Raw genomic sequence first — 4959 nt, 5'->3', positions numbered from 1 at the left:
CATCATCACTGACTTTAGTGGATGCTGTGCAAATGTGAATAACATCAGAAGGATAAGCATTGAACTGCAATGGCAGTTTGGACTCTAATGTCTACTATTCAAACTAACCAGCCTAGGAAACTTTTTACAGGGTGACTATGATTCAGAACTGACTCAATTGTACTTAAAAACAACAGCATATTAACTGGTTTTCCTTGCATTGTCTTATCACAGAAAGCTTTGTACTTCAAAGTCAAACTTGAAATGCTCTTTTTGATTTGTAGCACTATTCTAGTTCATCTTTTCATTCCCATCATAGAAAACTACATGATTGTCAGATTGAAATTGGCCAATACCAATCCATTTCAGCCCACTAATGCCTAGGATATTGGTCTTATGCCTTGCATTTTGTTTTTCACAATTTTCAATTTTTCTAGATTTATACTTTGTATATTCTATTTTCTAATAATTAATGGGTGTTTGCAGCTATTTCTTTTCATTTTGACATGTGACCCCATCAGCAAATGAAGGTTCCAAAATATTTGCTACATCCAAGTCATTAGGGTCAACTCTACTTTGAGGAGGCAGCTACTTCCCAGTCATATTTTGAGTTCATTTCAACCTGAAGGATTGATCTTCTGACATTATATCTGACTGTTATCCCTTATTATCCCTCGGGTTTTCAGTATGTAACCATTCAGAAGCGATTAACCTGTCCTTCTTAGTCTGTTTTAATCTGGAAGCTCTGCTAAAACATGCCCATGACAGCAGACCCTTCTGACATTTAAAATAATGGTGGCATACTGTCCACATCACAGCAACACACAAGACACCACAGTACATCAAACTCACAGATAAATGTTGGACCTTACAAGATAGAGCAGTTTAAAGGCATTGCCTTAGGGTAAGCACTCAATTTCAAGGTCGGTTCCACTACAAAGTTGGCAGTTCAAACTCTCTGGATGCTCCTCAGAAACACTATACAGGGTCACAATTAGTCACAGTGGAACCGGTGGCACTTAACAACAACAAACTTAATCAACTGCACCTCCTGTAGCCCCTTTACAACTGGAATTCTGTCTCTATCACTCTGAAATTTAAACTTAGAAACAATTTTCTATACCCCTTGGCCAACAACCTTCTCCCATATCTAATAACCTAATTTGATTTTGACAGATACAAACTGTTCAATATTGCTGGTATTGAGGTATTTCTCTTTTCCTTTATTAGGCCCACTCTGGTCCAAATCCTCATGACTTCTCTTTACAACTATCTCATTATATTCCTCATGGCTCTTAGCTACCTAAACTAATTTATTTCACTTCAAAGAAGACTTAATTGACTTCTGGTTTGGGGACATGAGAAGTGGAGATAAACAGTGGAGGCTCCTAGATGGAGGCATGAAAAAAAGAGAAAAGGAATATTGCTGGGACAGTTCCAGAGCTTTAGATCTACTATAAAGTAAGGTGAAATGGTTTTGGGCATCCACCACTGGAGGAATCTAACTGTGGCTGGTAGAAACACAATTTCTGAATCAAAAGGGATGCTGCCTGCGACCTGCAGGCTGGGCAGAGATCAGAGGGCTGGGTCACAGCCAGGCTTATACAGCATGAAAACCATGGAGTGACTTGTGGAAAAAGAGGCGTTATGGGTTGTTTTTAACTTTTTTTTTTTTTTTTTTCCGAACCCTCCCCTGTCGCACACTCTCTGCCCAGCCCAGGTATCTTCAGGTGGGTGGGAGCACACCCCCAAAAGGGTAAGAATTGTGCCTACAGGGCAGTTTTCCCACAGCACAAATAGGAAATCCCTGAAAGCCCCAGTGATTCCAGCTAATCCTTTGGTGGCTTTTTATGACATCTCACTTTAATACTTAACCCTAAAGTTGACTCTCGGGCAGAAGCCTTTATTCCTGACTTACCTAACAAAAGACAGCAGGTCTGACCATACAGCCAAACTGTATCTGTACCCTATAAAATCCCAACATAAAAGGCAAGAGTCAACACCAAGTACTATATACAATGGCACAGTCATTTTGAGAATTACACTGTGCATAACTGATCTTCAAAGATAAAAATTGTGAGCAATATATCTTCCATTTATTTCTCAATCTAAATCTGTGTACCTCAACAATGGTGACTAGAAGGGGTCCTGAGTGAGTGGACACACCCACCCACCACTGGAGGTTTCTATTGTGTGTGCACACTGACCTGCACAGCAAAGGCTACTGGACAGTCTGCTATGGTTTTGTTTTTGTATTTGTGTGCTTGTTTTTGTTTTCGCTTTTATTTTGTTTCTGATTTTTGTACTTTTGGACTTACTTTTTCCTGGGGGTGGGAGCATTCTCTCCCTGCATTACTCAAGAAGAGACAGCAATAGTGGCCATATAGCCAAACTATGTGTATAACCCATAATATCCCAACATCCAGACAGGAGCCAATGCACATTACATAGATAGTCCACACTTGATAAGATTGCTCACAGTTGAGTAATATGAGACATGAAAAGGGAAGCCTATTTCTAGATCATATCCATCAGGAGACACTCACAATACAGAAACATACATTCTTTTAATCATTGAAAACACATCTAACTATTGAAAATATCCAAGAAAAAAACAACAAAAGATCTCAGCACGTGTCCAGAAACAGAAAAGAGTAACTGAGACAAATGAGCTGGAGGCAGACATAGACTTCCCATTAGAAGAAGAAGAGACTTTGGATCTGCCTGAGAAGGAATGCAAAAGAATGAAAATCACAAAATCCAAAGGCTTCACAGAAAAGTGGAGGAAAATAAGGAAGAAGTCAGGAAAGTGCTACAGGATGAATCCAACAAGATAGATACAGCATTGGAAACAATTCAAAATCTGCAAAAAGAGGCCCAGACAATTAATAATAAAATATCAGAAATGGAAAATACACTGAAAGGGCAAAGGAATAGAATTGAAGAGCTGAAAGCCAGAAAAAGTGAGCAAGCAAACAAATCTCTCAATATTGCTAAGATGTAAAAGTAAGCAGAAAAAAAAGGATAAAATCATCCGAAGAGAGTCTAAGTTTCACGTTGAATAATATGAAGAGGAATAACTTAAGAATTATTGGCATTCCAAAACAGGAAGAATCACAGAAGTCCACAGAGGAGATAGTTGAGGAATTTCTGGAAGACAATTCCCCTAACATTTTGCAGAATGATCAGATAAGCATTCAAGAAGCTGAACAAACCCCAGGAAGGATAGACCCCCAAAGAAAATCACCAAGACATATCATATTTAAGCTGTCCAAAATCAAAGAGAAGGAGAAAATCCTAAAAGAAGCCAGGGGAAAGAGAAGTGTTACTTACAAAGGCAAGCAAATCCGATTAAGCTCTGATCTCTCACCAGAAAAAATGTGGGCAAGAAGGCAATGGGGAGACATATATAAAGCCCTAAAAGAAACAAAACAAAAACTGCCTATTAAGAATAGTCTTCCCAGCAATGCTGTTAATCAAATACAATGTTGCAATCAAAACATTCCAGGATAAACAGAAGCTAAGAGACTGTCAAAGCCTACCTAGAGCTTCAAAACATCCTAAATGCAGTTCTTTGGACTGAAATCAACAAAAACAGAAAACAACCAAAGACTGACAAATGTGGCAACACTATCCAGAACTCAGTCAACAGAGAGCAGCGTTCAGAAAAGAACAAAATTACAACAACAAATTAATAGGACCTGGGATGTCAATCAAACGTCAAAATAATAACAATGTAAAATAAGGGAAAAATATAGGAACAGAGATCCAGGTGGTGAGGAGGTCAGGTAGATGTCAGGATACAATAGACTGTCTTAAATGGAGAAAAACGTTAATAGATTACAGGGTAACTTCAAAAACAGTTAATACTTCACAACATACCATTAAAATGAAGATCCAAGTAGATCATGGAAACATTAAAACTAAAAAGAAACTGACAAGAAAGAACACCAACCCACAAAAAAACATGAACTAAGCACAAGACGGCATGCAGAACAAAGGAACCAGCAGCACCACACACACACACACACACACACACACACACACACACACAAAACTAAAAACAAAAAACCTAACATAATGACAGCTATTAATTCATACTTATCGATAATTACACTGAATGTCAATGGATTAAATGCACCAGTGAAGACACAGAGAGCAGCAGAATGGATATGAAAACAAGACCCTTCAATATGCTGCCTGCAAGAGGCACACCTTACATACAAAGGCAAAAACAAACTAAAAGTTAAAGGTTGGAAAAAAAAAATACCCCAAGCTAATTGCAATAAAAAACAAGCAGGATTGGCAATACTAATCTCTGGTAAAATGAACTTTAAGGCAAAAACCAACATAAGAGATAACAAAGGACACTATCTCATGATTAAAGAGTCAATTGAAGAAGATGACACAACCATAATAAAATCTATGCTTCCAACGTAAGAAGCCCAAGATATATAAAGTGATCTTGGTCTCCAAGACCTGCTACAAAGATGTCACTATGCCTAAAGCCCCAAAGGGAAAAATTGGAGGACAGGGGAAAAAAAGCCATCCATCCATAGAGTAGAAGAGCAGCTCAAATTACAAGAAAGGCCCACAAACAAACAAAAAGGGAAAAACTGAAGAATGAAAAAGTTGTGTGTCTCAGCATTATTGGTGAAAAACTGCAGTGGTTTCAAAATTATCTTGATGCCAAAAAAGTATAACATTTTTAAAAGGATGCTTGTGAATTAATTGAAAGTTATATAAATTGATTCAGCAGTGAGTTGGAGCAGATTGAGTTACATATAAGCATCAAAGACAGACAGGGAATTTGACACTATTCTCAATAGACAGTTATCAAGCAGACAGTGGAGCGTGAGCGACAGCATTATGAAGGATATGGCCTTGAGATTCCAGACATAGTAGATGCTGGTAATCTGAGAACTTTTAGGGAATGGGATTTTAATCTGTAGAAATTGCCAAACATTAAAATGAGAAAAA

General features: G+C 38.0%; 1 pseudogene; it reads left to right on the top strand.

The window, feature by feature from the left end:
* The first annotated feature begins 4477 nt into the window (after nucleotides 1-4477).
* Nucleotides 4478-4958, top strand: LOC102812856 (annotated as a pseudogene).
* Nucleotide 4959: the final 1 nt, after the last annotated feature.

This window comes from Chrysochloris asiatica, unplaced genomic scaffold, assembly GCF_000296735.1.
Source record: "Chrysochloris asiatica unplaced genomic scaffold, ChrAsi1.0 scaffold00255, whole genome shotgun sequence".
Classification (NCBI taxonomy): domain Eukaryota; kingdom Metazoa; phylum Chordata; class Mammalia; order Afrosoricida; family Chrysochloridae; genus Chrysochloris; species Chrysochloris asiatica.
This window is presented reverse-complemented; position numbering and strand designations above follow the sequence as displayed.